General features: G+C 39.2%; 1 protein-coding gene across 1 annotated transcript in view; it reads right to left on the bottom strand.

The window, feature by feature from the left end:
- pknox2 (pbx/knotted 1 homeobox 2) overlaps positions 1-21411 on the bottom strand; it is a 125583-nt gene that overhangs the window by 102624 nt on the left and 1548 nt on the right. The window contains exon 2 of the mRNA XM_072658194.1: positions 569-643. The gene's annotated coding sequence lies outside the window, so the exon portion shown is untranslated. The remainder of the gene's footprint in view (positions 1-568; positions 644-21411) is intronic.

The following is a 21411-nucleotide window of genomic DNA, read 5'->3' as shown; positions in this document are numbered from 1 at the left end:
GGACTAGTAAAGGATTATCTCATCTTATCTTATCTTAGCTTAGAAAGATTGTGAGTGAAGAGAGCTTGTGACTAACATAAACACTCTGTAATTCACTTATAGGCATATATATATATATATTACAGTGCATATCAGACCTATTTTTATGCCAGCTTCACTTTAAACTGTTAAAATGCATGTTAATTTTTTTTTACAAATATCCTTTTGCATTAACTTACTTAATCAGTGTTTTGAATGTTTGAATCCTTTGTCTAAAAAAGTAAAACAATCTTGTAGTAGGACACTTCAGAGGCACAAGGTTTTGTTCTGGCAGCAACAGCACTGTGTAATAGCACTCTGTGAGTGTGTGCAAGATGCTTAACCCCTTAAACAGCCTTTGGCCCTCCAGCAGACCAAAAGTGTTCCTACAAACTTCCAGAGAAAAGCCCCACCAGTTTGTACAGAAGTCCCAGTAGTTACTGAAGTATTCACTTTGTGTATAATAGACCTTGCTGCATTATGAGGTTAAGATAAGTGCCAGTACGCAGACAGGAAAAAGCAGTGGAAAAATATCCCAATTGAAACTTACAGTTATTTTGTCCTCCGCATTAGAGCATGTTCCAGTCAGCTCCACACAGTAAGCTGCAGCCCTCTTTATGACAGTCTGCAACACAACAAGAACGAGAATGTACTGTAGGTGTTACACAGAAACAGGTATTATTAAGAAGTGTATTGACCCTTTTGGACTCTAAGAAACATATAATATTTGAGCCCATGCTTTAATATACCTCACTCAAATAGCTTTACTTTTCAAATAACTCAAATAACTGGATACTTTTCAGACTAGTTTGACAGAACTTGCAGAGTAGTTCACAGTAGAGACTAAGCAATAGGTCATAAAAAGGATGGGAAGTTGTTTTTGGAGATAAATTATCCTAACTATCCCAGCAGGCACAAGAATTCAATTTGACATCAGAAAGACATTGAACTCTTAACGTTAGACAGATGTCCATATCCATGAAAAACAACATCTAACAATGTTAGAATTTCAAACTGTGTGAACATTAGCCAGTTTTTTTTTTTTTTTTTTTTTTGGGGGGGGGGGGGTCCTAACCATTCCAACAGGCCCTAGACATCAATTTGACATCAGAACAACATTAGACAGATGCTGAATTTTGGCTACTTAACACCATGAAATCTATTAAAAATAACAACATATCTAACAACATTAGATTTTCATGTGGTGTTTGAAAAAAAAAACAGCCCAACAGCAACCAGACATCCGTTGTACAGACATTGAGTTTTGTTTAGAAATCAAAGTCACATATCTGTCAGAAACCAACACTGAGTTGACAACAAAGTCTAACGTCAGACAGACGTTAAATCCTGATTACTTAATACCATGAAAACCATTAGGATGAGCCACATGACATAACATAACAATGGTGTGGACATTAACATTATAAAGTTTAGCAGAAGTTGAGTTTTAGTCACCATACCTCACAGGCAAATGTTCTTTTCTTACGGCAGTATATCAATGGCTTGTGACGTTTGGAAGACATTGGGTTTTGGTTAATGAGCATCACAACTTCAAAACCGTCAAAATATCAACCTCTATACATCTAACCGAGGTTGGTATTAGACCTTATCCAGACATTGAATTTTGGTCTCCCGACATCACAACTTATATTTTACTAGATAATAACATCTATAGACATTGATGACCAGCAGGGCTAATTCAAAAGGATGGAAAAGCTCCAACTCATGTTCTTTGCCTGATCAGGACATTTAGACAGTGATGTGAACATGCTTCGATATTAAGCCTTAATATTAATAATTATTCATGAGTAATAAGCCTGCAGCTTCAGGGCTAATAATCTGCACTGATTATGAGCCAAGCTATTTTAACTGATTCAGGATTCACAATGGGTGGGGCACACTATCATCCTCCATTTATGCTCTGTCATTACCCATGGACTACTGGCCCCACAAAAAAAGAAGGAATAGTGTGTGTGTGTGTGTGTGTGAGGTCTGCAAGCAAGGCCTCAATGGGGGCTGTGTGTTTGAGGCAAAGGGGGAACACAGAGATGGGTTGGGAATGGCGGAATGCCGTCTTTAGCAGCCCACCCTGCCTCCGCCACCCCCTCTTTGGGTCAGTAAAGCTGGGAGGTTCATGGAGAGCCTTCCTCGGGTTTCTTCCAAACTACAAAGAAAACATTTTAGCGCCGGCTAATCCCTCCTGCAGCCTCTCTAAGCTACAGAACCCCAGACTCCACTGGCCGACCGGCCCCATGGCCCACCTCCCTTTCTGCCCCTCGAGAAATGGCCTGGCTTCCTGTTGACGTCAAACTGAATTAGAGCTCAGAGCGCACAGCGGCTCCCCCCGGGGGCCGGAGGGCTAATCACACTGTTCCTCGCTAACCTCAGAGGAAGCATTAGCATTCCTGCTGCAGCGTACTATCACATCTGCCCACACAGCCAGCCGAAGTCCAGCCGGGCCCCTGCGCAAACACACAGGGCCTTTACGCACGCACACAGATTACAAGAACACACATGCATATGCCTTCAAAAGCATAAATTCTTGACCTGCCTAACCAGCTTTAATGAGTGAATTAAGGCCTAACGAGGCCTAACTGAGACTTTATGAAAATAATATTTGTCCTATTTGAATTAATATTTAAAACAATTAACATTTGAAACAAACTTAATAGATATTAACATATATTCTCACAAAATATAACAAGATGATATAAATACACCAAATACACTATATTTTCAAATGTTTGTGGACACCCCTTCTAATGAATGCATTCAGCTACTTTAAGTTGTACCTATTTCTGACACGGATGTGAAAATGCACACAAACAGCCTGTCTAGTTCCATTAGAGAATTAATGCCCATGAAGTAGACTCTCTGGAGCAGATAAACATGAACCTATTGGCACCACGCCTAATGCCAGGCGTGTGCTAGAGAGGTATAAAGCCCCCCAGCATGACTAATGAGTTGGAGAGTTGGGGGTGAGGTGGGTTGATGATCATCCAACATCCCAACCTCAATAATGCTTTTGTCGCTGAATGCAATCAAACCCACACTCCAAAATTTTGTAGAAAGCCTTCTCACAGTAGAGACAGTTACTCTAACAAAAGAAGGATAAACTCTTTTTTAATACCCTTGATTTCATATTTCATATTTCAAACAACAAATAAGCAGGTGTCCCAATACTTTTGTCTATATAGTGTATATAATCTAGCACAAATATCATAAAGTTGGGATGCTACAACAGATTCATTTATTCATGTTTAATAGCTAATACATTATTATTATTATTATTATTATTATTATTATTGTTGTTGTTGTTGTTGTTTTGTTGTTGTTCAATTTCATATTACCCATTATTAGTATGTATACTACACACACACTGTACCATACAGAAGGGTCGCTGGGTAGTCCCTGCACTCACACAAACACAGCAGATGTGTGTTTTGGAGACCCTCCCTCCCCCAACACACACACACACTCACACCCATCCCCACCAGTACCAGCAGACAGATATGCAACACACAGTGACAGAGACGATTATTGGGTTACCCCCTCCTGCCATTCAAATATACAGAGAAAGCAGAGCTATGCAGCACCCCGCTTCTTTTACACACACAGCTCTCACTCTGTCTCTGTCCGGTTCTCTCCTGTTCCTGGAATTCTCCTCAATTTTCAATGAAGCCCAGGGGTGCACAATGTCTCTACTATTTGCCAGAACTGAAGGAATTCTTCATTAAGTCGATCAGTAGGAAGACGGGAGACTCCATCCATTTGCATCTCCCCTCCACTTGTCTCTACTTGGCCCATTTTCAGACCTCCAAACTCAATATACACTATATGGACAAAAGTATTGGATATGGACCCATTCATTGTTTCTTTCATCAAAGGTATTAAAAAGAGTTTATTCTGCTTTTGTTGGAGTAACTGTCTCTACTGTCCAGGAAAGGCTTTTGGAACATTGCTGTGAGGATCCCATTGCATAAGTAAGGTCAGGATGTTGGATGATCACCACCCCACCTCATCACCAACTCCTCAACTGTTCCACTGCTTCCACACCTGAAATTAGACATGCTGCTAATAGGTTAATGTTCATCTGCCCAGAGCTCTAGTCCTACTCAGCTGGCAATGCTTCTCTACAGGGACTAGACAAGCTGTCTGTGTGCATTTGCACATCTGTGTCAGCAGTGAGTGCAACCTAAAGTAAGTGAATGCATTCATTAGAAGGGGTGTCCAAAAATATTTGGACATATGGTGTATTTGGAGTAAATTGTAAATAGCAATGGAGTATGTAATGAATAGTATGAAAGTACAGGCACAGTGCCAGATTGATGATGGAACAATAATTAAACAGTTAAATAAAAGGTCTAATAGGTGCTAATACAAAAAATCCATTTTAAGAAGGAAATGCCTAACACGTAACATGCCTAAGGTCCTAGTCTAATCACTTAGATTTAGACTTATTCACTGCTATTGTAACTTACACTGTAATTTTACCTACATTCTTATTGTGGGATTGTTGTTATCAGAGTTTTCAACGCTTTTAATTCTGCAACGGATGTGATTGGCTGGGAGGCATGTCAATCATGATTTTGGAAACTTTTGTAAATTGAAGCCTATCCTTGCTCTGGCTACACATGCATTCTTTTGTTGCTACTGATGCAAAGTTGCACAAGCTTCACTGTATATTGTCAATCAAAAAATCCCACTTAATTTAATTAGGTAAAATATCTACATTTACCACATGATATTCATGTCAAATGACATTTTTGTAGGTGTATGAAAGGTGACACTGCTAGGTAAGCTTTTTTTTTTTTCTTATTTAGCCAACCTTACCATGACGGCAAATTCATCATCATCTCCAGACGGCCTAGTTTTCATTGAGTATACCTTAAGTCATACATGTAATATTTTGGAAGGATTCTGCCCAATAACACACACACTTCACTTCACAGAATACACACATCTGACAAGCTTTTGCGCTAAAAACTTGAGCTGAATACCATTTGCCCTGGTGTGTAATACAGAATTACAGAACAGTGCTTTCCAACCTTTCCAATCTATCTCCTTGCCACACATCGTGATCGTTACACACTGCTTGAGCTACCAAATCCACAAATCTCCGGTTCGGCCATAGCAAGGCACGGACTGGCAGACACAGTCGCTGCCCACAATGCCTTGCCAACAATAGCCCCCCAGCTGTTCAAAGGCTGTGATAACAACAGCTGTTGCCAGGGTTTTTGAGCTTCCTGTTACCATGACGACAGGCAAAAACCATTCATAATGCACTGGCTTTCTTCTAATAAAGTGAGTTTCCATTGCAATAGTATAATTACAAATCCGTGACATCCAAAGGCACCTGTTTGCTGTGGAGGGCCGGGACGTGTTATTTTTATTTAGCGCACAATAACTTTCACCGCATACCTCAATAAAGTGGCTAAAAACAGTGGCTAAAAACAGTTTCCTGAAGTGAGTGATATGCGTAGTACAAACAGAGGAAAATTAATGAAGATATCTGCTGGGCTGTTACAGGTTAAACATCATGCAACACTCAATTTCCCTTTTTGAAGTTTGATGTAGCACGTACATATTGTGAAATTTTACTAAATATGGAAACACAGCTCATTTCGAATTCACTATTTTTGTGCATTTAGATACACCCGTCCATTCAGCTTACAGACGTTTAGTCATGCATGTCCACTCTGAAGTTCACTTTACCTGTTCTTTTTTTAATAAGGGCAATATAATACAGTACAGTCCAATGATTGCAGAAAGCATGGGCCGCGCAACATCTGTCAAAATTGTCTAGAGTGGTCTAGAGCCTCTGCTGGCGGGTTCAATATGATGTGCAGCCCATCCATTCTCATGTTTCAACAAACAGCCCATTTTCAAACTTCAAGTTAGTTAAACCTGTGCTAATAATGACCCATCGTTAATTATTTTAGTTTTTTTTACACGTATCGTCTATATCGTGAGAAGGTGGGGGTTCACTTAGGAATGAAGCGATTGACAGTTTTGGCAGGAAGAGGCCGCTGTAGGGGAACTTACATTAACTAAACTTGTACTGTTGAAACATTACACTAACTTACAAAACAGGTATGCAGTTTTGCGTCTGCGCTGTAGACTCATTGAAGGCGGTCTGAGATATGCTTAGTCTGGGCGAAGAGGTTGATTCTAAGGGATGAAGAGGAATTAAAATGGCCATTTTTAGTAAATGTCACAAGTGGATCTCAAGAAAATAAATAAACTACAAATGTACAAATCTAGTTTATGGACCCTTTAACAGTTAATTAACAATAATACCAAAGAATTGTAGATAAGTGTATCCATCTCCAATTCATATTTAAATAAAGAATTTAAGTTTAAAATATCATTGCAGATTTTTGGAGAAAGTGAATTTCACCCAATGGTTGGGCAATTTTAATCACGGTTTCAAGCTTATTGGAGTAATCGACGGTCCTAATCATCTGTAGTAGCTTCATTATTCAAGCATTATTCAAGTCTCAAACAATAAGCATGATAATTAACTAGGATCAGTGTGGAATATCAATAGCTCTTAAAAAGGTACCAAAGCGATGGTGTGTGAAGGCTTAATTATATTCTAGAGGTGAGAATTACAGACAAGCCCATCATCTTTAAGGTCCATTTTAGCAACCTTTGTGGTTTTGGACGTTAGGCAAGACCAAATCAGGCCAGTTAAGGGAAGGATGGCAGAATTCCTGGGAATTAAGGGGGGATTTGGAGCACAATAGCAGGTATTCCCACTAGTGTAACTGGACCCTAGTTGGCGTCATGAAGGGTTTTAACTTCACATTAAACCAGGCAGCAGCTGACACATGCAGCTGCGGCAGACACAACACGGGGTAAATGAACCAAAACACACTCTCTCTCAAACACATCCACTCAAATACAAAGTGCGCCTGTCGCGTTAGCAGCAGCGGTGTGCATATATAAGTATGCTATCTACCCATAGAGCGTGGCATTACTGAGTGTTACCCTATATAACTGCTTAAATCCTGGAAGGCTCTGCTCTCCTCTAGCCTAGAAAACTCTGAAAATCCAAACAGGAATGCTAAAAATATCTTGCAGCAAAGTGATGAGTCAGGTGGAACCGAGCTCTTGTCCGAAACAAATCCTTTTATATCTTTTAAACAGCGCAATACCTCAGCGTGTAATTTTTAGTTCCCCTAGACTTTTGGAAGAGCATGCACAGTGGAAAGATGGAGATAAAGAGTTCATGTTTTTCTCCTGCATCTGAACATGTGGACTAACATCTCTCGCTCGCTCTTATTCAGTATCTTGGCCAGTGAAAATTATTTGAAGATTAAACTTATTTAGCATGATGGCATCACCATCCTTAACATTTCCAGAATTCCATTACAGCCTATAGTCACCCTGGCCACTATTTACCAGGTCACAGTCTGTGCTGAAGTCCTCTAGACACTGAAGCTGCAGTAGCTTTCTTTGTGCCCAGTCTGCTGAGATTGAAGCCGGATGCCATGAAGACCATCTCTCCTGTGTCTAATCCCCAGCACACAGCTCATATGCTCTTTCACTTCTGTGGGCCTAGCGGAGCGTCCTGGCTCACAGCCAGGCCCAGTCTCGTGTCTCCCCAAGCCCAGACGGCCTCAGAGGCCTGCTGCTCTCCAGCTTCCTGTCCTGAGACTGCAGGAATGAGAGCTGTCACCAGCTTTCATCAGGCTCTTCTCAGGTCCAGCAGCCTCTAATAGTCATGTCTGACACGCTTATATGCTCACATGTGCAAGGATGCACGGATCTCACTTTTTCCTATCCTGCTTTTGAATCTGGGGTCTGTACACATCTGAGTATGGGTCAGTAGATTTAGTACAGAAGATCAATGATACACTTTCTTTTTGAACAATATTTAATAAGAGAAACTTTCTGAAGTTAGTGTGAAGGAGCATTTCAGCTTGAGGTGAAACCTTTTTCAATTAGGGCACCATTGCACCCAGTTGTTCCATATCCTGCTAATGAGACTAGTGCTTATTTTAAATTAAAAATATATTATTTCCCAATTCACATTAAATTCAAATTGGACCAGCATGATTAAGAAACTGTATTAGACATGGATTTGTCACGTCTACATTTTTTTAAAGGTGCTATAGGAAGCAACAAGCTGACTTTACAATATATTTACATGTAGCATATAGCATAACATAAGAGTAGTGCTGGACAGTGAGACCTCAAATCAATATCACGATCAATTGAATATTTTACCTTAATTATGATTAATAAACTACTTTCAGAATTTTAGCTGCTCGAGTTGCTCAGTTGACTCAGTGTTTGAGTTCTCCTCCATGTTGCTTCCATGTCACAGATTGCACTACAGACATGTAGTATGTTTTTAAGGGGACAGTAAATGAACACACAGTAGAGAATGTATTTACATTACATTACAAGGGCAATATTACATCAATTAAAAGTTATGAATGTTGTGTTTTGATTCTTTGTCTATTAATTATCCAGTCCTACATAGTAACATAGTATTGTTTTGAGCACTGTAACAACAGCATTGTATTCATTTTTATAAATTTGATAGTGCAGCCGTACTCTCTGGGTCCTCTCGCTGTGTGGTCAGAGCAATGTGCGGTTAGCTGAGATTTTAGATTTTAGTAGAGTTTGCTAGTGTTAGCTTTTTTTAGTCTTGCACCAGCTTGCTTTAACAGTTCAACATGGTCCCAGCCTCCCCATGCCATGTGACATTTCCCTGGCCTTCACTCCAGCTTTCTTAGATGGGCATTTTTTATCAGTCAGTGATGCCTCAGTCAGTAGGTTAGTGTTAGCATTTAACTGTTTTAGCCTTGCTTCCATTTTCTTTGAATTGGCTGTCGTGTATAGCCTCAAAAGGCTTTCTCTAATATGGTGTACATAAAATGAGCCAAGACAGTTGTGAGGTTTTGGAATTAGGTATGGCAGACTTTCATAACAGTATGTCATTTCCATATACCCAACTCTCTTTATTCCACTATGCCCAGGACAATACAGCTTTCCATTCTTGCGCACCTTTGAATTGATCAATTATGTGAAAGACAACGTGGGTCAGGGGATTATTCACAATACATAATATGGTACAATATTAACATTCAATCACATGTTGTTCAGATGATCTACAGGGTAACTACAAAAGAAAATCTGTGTCCATATCAAGGCATATCAATAAAAACTGCATCAACTGTTTATATATCTACATATAACATGCAGTCATTAGTGAAGACATACATAGACACAACAGCGTCATATTCCCAATTAACTGATGCACCAACACACACAACTGCCTTCATCCTTATTTGCAAGCTTTGAGTTTGGTCCCTTATTTGGACAATATGTAAAAACACCCTCAATGCTCTGATATCAGACATAGCGTCCACTTTTAGAACAGCGTGGCATAAGCCGAAAGGGGCAGGCTTAAGAGGACAGTGAGGAATTCCCCCACAGTGTCTCAATTCATGTTGACCTTTCACCCTGTTTTTCCAGCCTCGTTTTGGAGCAGGAAGTTAAAGGTTAACCCTTCGTCGCTCAGGCCAGCTGTGGCTCTGGCTGCGGGAGCGAGGCATCTTCAGTGAAGGCTGCAAGCCGAGAGGTGTGGTTGAATTCAACTAGATTGAATGTCCATGGTTGTTTTATAAATATCTCTGGAGCGTTGTGCATCGACTCATCATCTCAACAGACATAACAGTGTTCCCAACTAAGGCCTGATTCTCAACTACAAATCGACTAAACAGCTTGCTGGCCTTGTGCTGAGTAACGGGGGAGAGGGAGGGCCATCATGCCTAGCAGACATGAATAGCTGTGGTATATGGACCTTTCTCTTAATGAAAGGTCCAAAATTTAGACACTTGTACCACTCGGGAACCTTTAACATTACCACCTCCTCAACTTTCAATAGAAGTCACTGTAAAAAGATTTGATTCCAAGTCATTTTGGAGCATTTCTATCAGCCCATTCATCATTAATTAAAAAATGCCAAAAATGAAGATGTTTTCCATGACAGTGACGATATGTTCATTTGCAGGAAAAATGCAGAAATTCTCACAAAAACTCACAGACATACTCACAGATTATATTGTCCAAATCTCACAGATTTGACATTGATAGACTTCAATAAACACAGAACATTAAGACTAATTAGCTGACTTAATGGCACATAATCCCTACAAATAACTATCAAATCAAAGGCAGGTGTGGGCCATTTACCCATGCACCACCACCTTCTAACCATTAACTCTCTCTTCTTTTCCAACCGCACTGAAATGGTTTGACCCAGGCCAGCCACAAGGCTTCTCTGGCACGCTCAGCCCTGCTCAAGCTAGCTGGCTGGCAGAGAAGACCCTCACTCTCCTCTCCACTCCACTCTCCGTCCCCATGTCATCCTACCCTGGCCGTGGCGCAGGGCCACATCCACATTTACCCGAGTCCCGGGCCTGCAGCTGTTTATTTTTCACTTTTAGCCCCGGCCTGTCATCAGAGCCTTCTGAAGGGCAGTGTTATAAAGTTATACACAAGAGCATAGGAATGCTTTCCAGCCTGCAGTGGGCTTTGAAGGCCTAGTGGTCAGTTGATTCTCACACTCAGCTATGCCAAGAACTCACTATTGCTTACCACTGCTCTGCAGATAATAAACACTTGGGTTTTGAATCTGAATCATTAATATTGATGTTAATGAAAGCCTGAGAGCTACAGTTTTTAATATAAAGGAGACAAAAGAGGTGGATGGTTCTTCAAAAGGAACACTTTTATGAATGAGATGTGTGAGGAACCTTCAGAACCTTCATTTAATGTAAAGGTTCTATATGAGTTAAAGGTTTCTGCTAAAACTGCACCTTCAAGCCAAGAACCATTTAGGAACATTTATTTTTAAGAGGAAAGAATTCCAGGAAGCATAACGACCACTGCATGGATACATCATTTATGATATAATTAATGGAAAACATTCCTGTTCTCTGGAGTATGATTTTATAACACTGCCTAACCTGAATAACCTTTTTATTTAATGTTTTCCAGTCAATAAAACCCCAAAAGTATGTTCAGTTCCTGGTGACTTTGGGATGTAAACAGTGGGATTTCGTGACCTTAATAAATCTAATTTCATATGAGGTCAGTATTTTCTGTGAGTTGACAACTTAGCCACTGAGTTTAAACAACAAACATTTAATCAAATATTTATTTGGACTAATTTAGACAGTAAATGTACAGTCTTATGCAAACATTTGGGCACCCTTGGTCAAAAGCCACATTTTATATTAAGACATTTTCTGGCCTTTAAAACAATCAGCAACTCTTTAAAAGATCTGAAAATGAAAGTAATCATTCAATCACCCCACATGGCAGGGTAAGCATACAAAAGGTTGCTGCTCTTTAAAAAATGGCAGTTCAGGAGGAACTGTTGAGGTCAAGATCAGGTGGCCAAAACTCTGGAGAAAACTGCTTGTATACAGGTGAGACAGACAAAAAAAAAAACATATGACTGCCAAGAACCTGCAGGAAGATTTAGCTGAGTTAAGTAGGCGATGCTCTGTCCATTGTGCAGTAAGACAACCCAGAAGATCTCAGAACTAGAGGCCTTCTACAAAAAAGGGTGGGAAAAACACTAAACTACAAGAACTGAAAGACTGTTAAGGCTTGTTTATGTTCAGTGTTACATACGGATGCGGATATGGACACAGACTTCTGTTCATTTCGTCCGTATTTGCACACTTTTTCTGAAAGCTTACAGATATGGACAGAACAGAACAGTCCCACTGACAGTTGTGGGGGCAGTCTGGCCAGTAGTTCAAGCGAAACACAACCACTGTCATGAGGACACAGTGAAATTTCACATCTCCTTTTAAGCCTTGCTTTCTCCTCTGCCACAACTGGTTTAGTGGGTCTTCAAATGCGGACTGAAGACCCACCTCTTCCGAGAGTACTTGGGCGAAGAGTAGAGTACTATGGTCTCCATATTGACTTGTGTTTAGTCGTGTCTAAGCTTAGAGGTATCTTTGAATTTTAGTCTATTCAAACTGGCTGAGGTTATTCTTGAGTAAATAGTGAAGCACTTTTGTAAGTCGCTCTGGATAAGAGCGTCTGCTAAATGCCTTAAATGTAAGTACATATGTAAATATAAAAAAATCCTGTAGTTTCAATAAATATGTTAATTTCAAATCATATCAAAGCTTACAGATATGGACGGAACGAAGCAGTACCACCTAAAATCGTGGGGCAGTCTCGGGAACTGCCATAGTCTCACTGCTGTTTACACCATTGCCTTTTTTGTCTTTTATATAGTAAGTACATTATCACGACCTCCTCCACCATTGCTACGTATGTTGCTGTCAGAAACCTTTGACTCTGAACTGCCCTCTAGCGAATGTATTGCTCAAAATTCATAACAACAGAAAGACGCATAGAAGTATGCGGGCAGTGACGGTTACCTTGTTTGAAACAGACATATTCATTTCCGGATGTAAAGGGAATATAAAAGAGCCTTCCACTACCCAAAAAAAAGCTTGGTTGCAAGCTATAATTACAGCCAAAGTTGGTGTTAATAAGTCCTAACACTGCAAGATGTCAAAATATGTCATTCGGCCAAAGGTGCCCTAACATTTGCATAAGATTTTCATTTTCCGGCCAGCGGGCAGGATTTCTCCCTGGGCGTACCTGGCTATAACCTAAATCTCCTCTCCTTATCTCCTCATCTGACCTGTAATTTGGTCTTTTGAAAACTATAACTCTTGGAACGCTGTTAAAAAAAATCCTATTGTTACAATTAAATTTAAAAACAACAAAAAAAATCTAAATCTGGCAAGGGGTGCTGAGATATCTGCTCCAGACTTTAATGAATAAAAGATGAGTTTCATGTTCTGAAAACTTTCCTTAACAAAAGCCCCCAGAACGCATACCGCACGCATCTGCAATCTTACTGTTTACATCTCCACTTGAAAAGAAACAAGTCGAAGCCTCGAGGCCCATCAAATTCGACCAAAGCGAGCGGGAGAGAAATGTGGGGCAGCTTGCCCTGGAAATCCATTAGAAAACCAAAAGTATGTTGTTGAGGCCTCAAATAGAACCACTTCTTAAATCAGAAGCGACATGAGGTTTTCCCTAAAATGTCTGCACATATTGAGACAGCCCGACAGAGCCAAGCTGGCAATGACCCTTTCAATGTTTATGTGCCTGTGTGCACACACACACGCTGGTGTGTGAGCAGATTTGCGAGCCAAACTGTCTTTTGAAGTAAACTTGCTTGCTAAAAAGCTAAATGACCAAAAATGTGTTGTTTCTTTTCTTCTAATTTGATCCGCAACAAGCAATAAACACACAAAACGTTAACATGAGGAGGCTAAACCACACGACAACCCAAACCCACCAAAATGGCTCGCTTCAGCCAACTGTGGCAAGGGTGCGTGCCTTTACAGAGCAAGTGAACTGCAGACTGAGATGCTTCTGAAGGGTGTAATGTTATTAAAAAATTTAGAATATTTAGAAAAACTGTGTCGATGTCACCTTCACCTTCACGGTCATCTTCCATGGAAACTACTTTCAAGCATCATATACCTCCGAATTGAAAACTCTGAACCCGAAAAGCTGTATAAGTGGTGCAAACATTATTAACATATTTAAATTAAGACAAAATGTATCATATCAAATAATATATTTGCATTTTGTGTAGATATCTTTCTGTCAGGAAATGATTCTATATGTTTCCACAAATGACTCGCTATAATTAAAGGACCCTTATCCATAAAAGACTATATGTCCCTTGTCCATTGTGAATTTCACGTCGACATTTGCTTCTACATTCTGTGTACCTATTTTACAGCTTTTTATACAGATCTCTGGTCTATGTCTACATCCATCTACATGCAACCATTGGTCAAACTGCTCCCCAGAGGGAGAAAGGAGATCGATTGACCACAGCGTAACAAATGTCCAAACACAAATTTAAATACACATGTAAATACAAAAAAGATCCTGTAGTTTCAAATCAATAATCAAATCAATGTCACACACACTTACAGCCTATTGCACACACCAGGAGGACTGAAAAGTGATTAGTCAAATAGTGGTTTTTTTTTTAGCAACTGGTTTATTTTATTTAAATATATATTTTTAGTTATTATTTTTGATTGCCATTGAAATGTAAAAGACATTGTTAACTTTGTAAACTGGGGTAAAGTAAAACTGTCTTTGCTTTTTTTATTTATTCTAAGACATATGTTGAAATTAAAATATGTTGAAAATTGGCCATATTATTACTTTTTGGCCACATTATCACTATTTATTGGAGTTGGGAAATGAGTAAATGTTGATGCAGTAATGTTCACATGCATGGTTTTAGAAGTATGTACATTCCACCCACCCTCACACATACACATTTCCGCAGCCTGACAAGTTAGGCTTACTTGAGTACCATATCCTATTTTTAAAGACCTTTTTCCCCTAAAAACATTAATAAGCTCCCTTTATCTCTAGAACTACAACTAAAAACATTAAATAATTGTATATAAATTATTGTAAATAATTGTAACTTCCAATTCAATTTCTATCCAAGCAAAATGAGTAAAGTTAACATATTGAGACTTCATTCCCTCAACATAAAAGCATGTTTATTAGAATAAAATTTTCCTTGGATCCAAATAAACATATTTAATTAATTCAAATGTTCTGTAATTCTTGTTTGTCATGGAACACATTTGATTTATTTAACATTGACATATTTTAAGTAACAAGTCAAACGGGCTTGTTAGTTGTTTTTTTTTATAAAGTTTTTAATTAATAAAGTGTTTAATTCAGGCTGTTTTTATTACTGTGCCTTTAATATTGATCTGCCTGACCTCTGTTCTGATTGGCTATCCTGTATTGTGCCTCGTTCAAAATTAGTCCAGGCTGAAACACTCCTTATAACTTGAGTGTGAATGGGTGGAGCTGATGTAAGCTGATGTAGGCTAAATAGATGGATATGCATATGTAAATGTGATATTTATTTACATGTAAAAGAGCTTTTGTGACATCAGAGAAACAATAAATGCATTGTGCACGCTTTGAAATTTTAACAGTGTTTGTTTATATATTTATTATATTTCCATGAAATATAATCCACTATTCTCTCTCATGGGTGGGATACACATCTATTAAAGGTATTCAAGGTATTAAAAAGCACAGAACTCAAAACTAATCCAAAGAAAAAAGTCAGCTTTTTAGTTATAATCCTCGCAAACTTCATGTTCAGTTATGAGGGATGTAAGTCATTCTCCTCGTTTGACTCACTTGCTAAGTTATTCTGCTCTGATAAAAATAACTTTCATGTTGCAGCTCTTGAATGCAGTTATCGTCTGGATGCACAAAGTTTTCTTGCAGGCAGGAACGAACAACAACAAGAACAAGGTTTTCCGAAGCCCAGAAGCAGCTGACGAAAGCAAAGTGGAGTAAATGGATTGGGATCGTTTACTATCTGCTTATAACCCACGAGCTCGGAGGTCATTTGCATTAAATCTGTCAGCAATTCCTCCAAAATCTGCCACACAGTCCTGGGCATGAGTTCTGAAGTAAGGTAGAATTCAGGATTTTCAAGCGCTGGACTTCACGCGTGCTGTAAATCGTGTATTATGCCAAAGCCAGTGGAAAGCCATAGGCTTTACGGTCATCCAGAGGCCAGGCGGCCCTGATGCTTTATATGAGCCGGATAAAGCGCCCTTCCTTAAAGTATTTGGTGAAAGACGTGCCAATAAAACGGGGAGAAAAACAGAGCGCTTAACAAATAAAATGCACATCCACTTATCAGGACTGATATACAGTAATGATGCTCTTAAAAGAAGTGACTGGGAGCTCGTTCAAGAGTCACTTACGCCCTATATAAGAAAACACATTCCAGTGCATTAACACAGGCGAAGAATTCCATCCGGGCTGTTAAGTGATCCTTCCCTGGATTAATGCTATTATGAAGCATTCAGCAAGCAATCAATGCCTTTAAATGGCTCTGCGGCTGCAAAAAAAAAAAAAAGAGCTGGTGGGTGATGTCTGGGCTGCGTACAGAGAACAACAAAAGATGCTCAAAGAGAAGATCCGCAGGGAAGAGAAGTCAGATGTAACCCAACGTGTGAGAGCCAAGAGAAATCATCCAAATCAATGGCGGTCTGTGTCAGATAACTCAAAGTGCTGACCGGGAAGTAAGAAATGGAGAAAAACAAGACTTTCTCAAAGATGTCATTTAAGTAAGGCCTTTCCTCCACAGTAATGGAGGGGAATTCGGGCCACTCTAGTTCAAACAGAACACAGAAGAGGAGAACTTCTCATGGACAGGGGTTGGGTGGGGTGGGTCTAAACCCAGATATTTACATACATGACCTGTTACTTGGTTTAATAATGACTCGAGCTAGAGGTTGAAGCACCCTTCCATACCCCAGCTTGAGCAGAAGGTATTGAACAAACATATTAAAGGGGAACGTCAACCATGTTTGAAAAAGACTGTATAATGAAGTGGTTATGGTTTAAACATGGTAATGATAAGTGGTTTGGTGTGAAATGCCTCATTTTTTTAAAACGTACAGAAAACTTACAGAGTAAGAACTGTTCTCAGTGGCGGTAGGAACCAGGCTTCTGAAGAGTTCAATGCCTCTAAAAGCTACATGGCAGAAGGTTATCACATAAAATGGTGACAAAGCCTGATGATGAGACAATTCTGAGAAGGTTTTGGCTTAAAACATTTATTTTTTAATTCATTCATGGTGGAGGAGTACTAAGAGAAAGTAGTTCCAAAAGGAAATGATATCACAAATGTAGCACAATGAAACTAAACGCCCAAAATGAATCAGTAAACCACCATGAATGGCTAAAGCAGAACTGAGAAAAGTTTGAAAAAATGTTTAACCATAAATCTTATCTAATAAGCTAAATAAAAAGGCATTCATATTTATAAAATACACAGAAAATCAGCTTCTTATAAGGAAATGTAACTAGTTTCCACCCACCTCTGCTTACTGGGTTGTAATACAGAAGAAAGGAGCAAAAGAAACCCCAACGTACATCTCCTGCCAGAGTCCATGTTGCACAAATGTTAGAAATGTGTCGAGCATGTGAGACGCACTCTCCGCACATTGAGTATAATTGAGAAAATGTTAACCAGAACTTGCTCCTCGAAGTCTTCCTTCAAAGTCTTTCGCATACCCTGAGCTATTTTAATGGAAACTGGCAAGTTATAATATTCAAATGTATATTTATATATTTTGAGGAGGAACAAAAAAGAGAAGAAGAAGAAGTAGAGAGATGGTCTTGGGTGGTATTTTCTGCCCTTTGATCTCCAGATGAATTTGAATCAAATATTTTTAACCTTCGCCTGCTCAGCAAGTGCTCAGAAAAGCTGAATAAATTCAGTATTTGCAGGCAGGCCCGGTTTCTCTCAGCGAGGCAGTGTTCATTTATTAGGATTAGCAGCATTCCACCAGAGATAAGAACAAAGGCGCTCTGACGTTTACAGCCTTGTTAAAGGTTTTTAAATTCAGAATTAATGATAAGCCCTTGCTAATTTGAGTCTGCTTTTGATCCTTATGTAGTAATTATTTCATATTCATAAATGAGGTTTTCTGCATCTGCCATTTGCATCTGATGAAAACAAAAAAACAATAATATAAACTATTGCTAGCACTGATTTATATATATGTAACAAAATGATGAGATCACTCCACATTATCTGTGCTTTTCTTATTTATAGGCATGCGTTTAGGTAAAAGAAATAATATATATTTTATTAATATTATAAACTATTGACAACATTTCTCTATTTCACTATTTGTCATGTAGCCAGCCATGACACTATTTAGGGCATTTACTTGCAGAAATTAAAATTGTTCAAAATAACAACAAAAAAATGTGTTTTCAGATCTCAAATAATGCAAATATATTAGTATTATTAATTTTTAAAGAACACAATGCTAATGTTTTAACTTTACATAACTTGCTGTTGGATGATTTTATGCAATTCAACTCAATTAAACTTTATTGTTATAATATATACACTATACTATATTATATATATATATATATATATATGAATACAGGGTTGTACAGTATAAGTTTCCGGTGCAGAATAGGTAGGACATATTGTAGCACAAGGACAGCAGACAAAACATGAGACAGGGTGCACAAGTATTTCTGTCTACTTGTACTTCTGCTGCAGAAATACAAGTAGCTTGGCTTTGTCTGATGGAATGACTGGAATGGAATGGGCTGCCATATGTGTAGAGATGCTGATTTGAGGAAACAAAAATTGGAGTGGTCTCTTAATTCTTTCCAGAGATACATGTAGCATTTATCTCAGCAATAAGAGACTTGCAAAAACACTGGATGCAAGTAAACAGACAGATAGCAAGTAGCAGGAGCTTCTCAAGTTGAGGAAAGTAATTGGGTTTTTGTGAGCTAGTCTGAAGAATAAAGCTTGGTACCAGATTTTGCCTGGACGTCCCCAACTAGTGCTTTAATGGGCACTGGTTCAATTCCATCACCAGCTCACCTGATTTAACATCATCAAGAACTGATTTACCAAACCAGGTGTTGATGATAACTAAAAAATAATACTAGACTCCCATGAGGAGAACATTGGAGATTGTTTTAATGAACACAGTAATGTAAAATCACTACTTTTGTCTGAAAGTTAGTTATATGTTTTCTAATATTATTAATATTTCATTTTACAGCTAAGAAACACTTCCTTTTTAATATTTTACTGGTGCCCAAAACATTTGCACAACATATACATAAGTAGTAGTAGTAACGTCTGTCTACTGTCGTTATTAATTATTACTAACTACTATCTATTACTACCTTAGCTGTATATCTAGATTTCTTTTTGACTAAGTGACTGAACAGTAGGTCTGTGACTGTAAACCTCATGTCGCCGTTTCTATTAGAACCTCTCTCCTAACCACATTACAAACACTGCGAAACCCGTCTGCTGTTGTCTTTCACGGACACTATAAATAAAATCTCCTCGTTGCTAATGCATTTTCATGGCATATCGTCCTTTCGTCCCTGCGCGCACAGGGAGTAGTGCAGGCGGCGCGGCCTGTGATGTGAGCGGTATAGGTGATCGTTAAATACCTCCAGCCGCCGGTTCCTGGAGCATAAATCAGGCAAATCTGCCTGTACCTCCAGTGCCCCTGGGGAGGAACTGGACTGTTATGCCAAGAAGCAGAAAAACTGAGTAAGGAAGGGTGGGGGGGAAGGAGGGGAATGGCGAGGTCGTTTGGACACGCAGCAGTTGCAGGCCTGCACTCCTCAGAGAGCCATCGGGATCAGAGGGGCTTAGTGGACCGGGCCGGGACCAGCCCAGCACTGCCTCCATGCATCAGAATCATCTGGAGGTGTTCTATAAGGCCGAGCCACGAGCAAATCCTCACATCCACTCACCAGCTCACATAAGACCTTGACTGTGTAAACCACAGTGCCCAGAAGACTGCGGCCTGATGAATAATTCTGATTTTTGATGCTGTTCTTTTTTTTTCCCTTTTCCCTTAAAATTCGTAGAGAAAACCTACAAAGATGAAACATCTCCTTAACGTCTCGCAAAATAAGCTATTAGACCTACATATGCTTTAAAAAAAAACTGATATCCATCCTGGAAATATCAGTAGCGAACAAAGCATCTGAATAGAGAGGCGTCAATAAGAAAACGACAGACACTAAGGCCGAGCTCAATTTTCTAAATAGCTTTATGGCTGTGCATAAGTGCGCAAATTGGTTTATAACATATGCTGTTTCCACTCTGTTTACGGCCCTCATCAAGGCAAGACTGAATCAGTTTATTAGTGATTAGAGCGGAAAGCTGCAGGACCGAGTCAATTGCACCTCAGCCTGCAATTTGCTCCTGACACAGGCAATGAGAATATGCAAATAAACTTGGGTGTATTTTTTTTTTTTTTGCATATTTGCAGTTTTGCCCAAGGGTGGCTTGTCCCACGACACATATCATCAATTAAGATCACAGCGGGATCTCAGCATTTAAATTGGCACCAAACAGCACCTACTACTCCACCCCCCCCTCCACCTCCACCACCACTACCCTCCTAAAATATCACAGCCTTATGATAGATAGCCTGAACCACTGAAACACAATACCTGATTATCTGAGACTTGCCTATGAGAGGACAAAGACAGTAAGAGAGATACACTCGCATACTCGACACTTACACACACGTGCACACACAGGCTCGCTCTCTCTCTCTCTCCTTGTCATGGTGAGAAATTTCTCATCCAGCATTTCTGACAGTCAGAGGGTATGGGCTCGTGTGTCAGGCGCTGAAGCGCATGGGAAGACCCTTGTGGTTATGCGTGCAATGCAATCCTCATGTCAGTAACACAGAATTATGCTTTACTTTAGAATGGCTTTCTTCATATCTGTCATGGTTGCCAAACACAGGGTATCCTTCAGGCCATGGCGATGCAGCAGAATTACTAGACCTGATGTTGGATGTGTGTAAGATAGGGGTTTCACTCCCTTTTGTGCTGATCTCTCATACTGGTCTTACACAGTGTGAGGAATTAAGCACAGAAGCTAGGGGCTGTTTTGCACTGAATAGAGCTAAATGAAGAAACACTGCTGCACATGTGGAGGGTCGTATTATATATATATATATATATATATATATATATGACATATCATATCAATAAGACTATAACTTACCATCTACCATTACCATAATTTAACATGACACTGTATTACTGTGTCAATTCTGATCTCTAACTCTAACTCATACTTGGTTAAGTTTATGGGAGGGCGCGATATGATACACTGATAGACTTTTCTGAGCATTTTCTGAAAAAGCATTTTAAGAATAAAGCATCGTTTGTTCTGTGGAATTGGATTTATTTCAGTGCTGAATGCTGCATACAAATCATACTCATATTGATACTTTTTTTAAAGGTGCCTTTACTGGTGCATTTTGTCTGATCTAACTTATCAGACCTCAGAAAAACGAAACGCCCTGATGCATGCTTTGTGTTTCCATTCATAAAAAATGTCTTTGAGTACCGTAAAATATTTCTGACCCTAGTTTTACAAACAAAATTAGACACCAAGCTCTATTATCAGTCCTATGAAGATTTACCAAATCTGTGATGATAGCTATACATAATACTAGACTCCCATGAGGAGAGCTCTGGAGATGTTTTAATGAACAGAGTAATGTAAAATATCTACTCTGATTGAACTGTTTAATAATTAACTAATAAACACTTAATGCCCAGATCAGGATTTTTTTTTTTTTTTTTTTGGTCATTAAGAGGTTTTTGCAGTGATGAAGGGGAAGAGTCAGTTTTACCAGAGAACTTTCCTACTTAAGCAACACAGGTGGATTCCTCCAGACTCCTCCAGTTTCCCTCATATGAAGTTTGCTTCTCAGATAT

Source organism: Salminus brasiliensis, chromosome 16, assembly GCF_030463535.1.
Source record: "Salminus brasiliensis chromosome 16, fSalBra1.hap2, whole genome shotgun sequence".
Lineage (NCBI taxonomy): Eukaryota > Metazoa > Chordata > Actinopteri > Characiformes > Bryconidae > Salminus > Salminus brasiliensis.
This window is presented reverse-complemented; position numbering and strand designations above follow the sequence as displayed.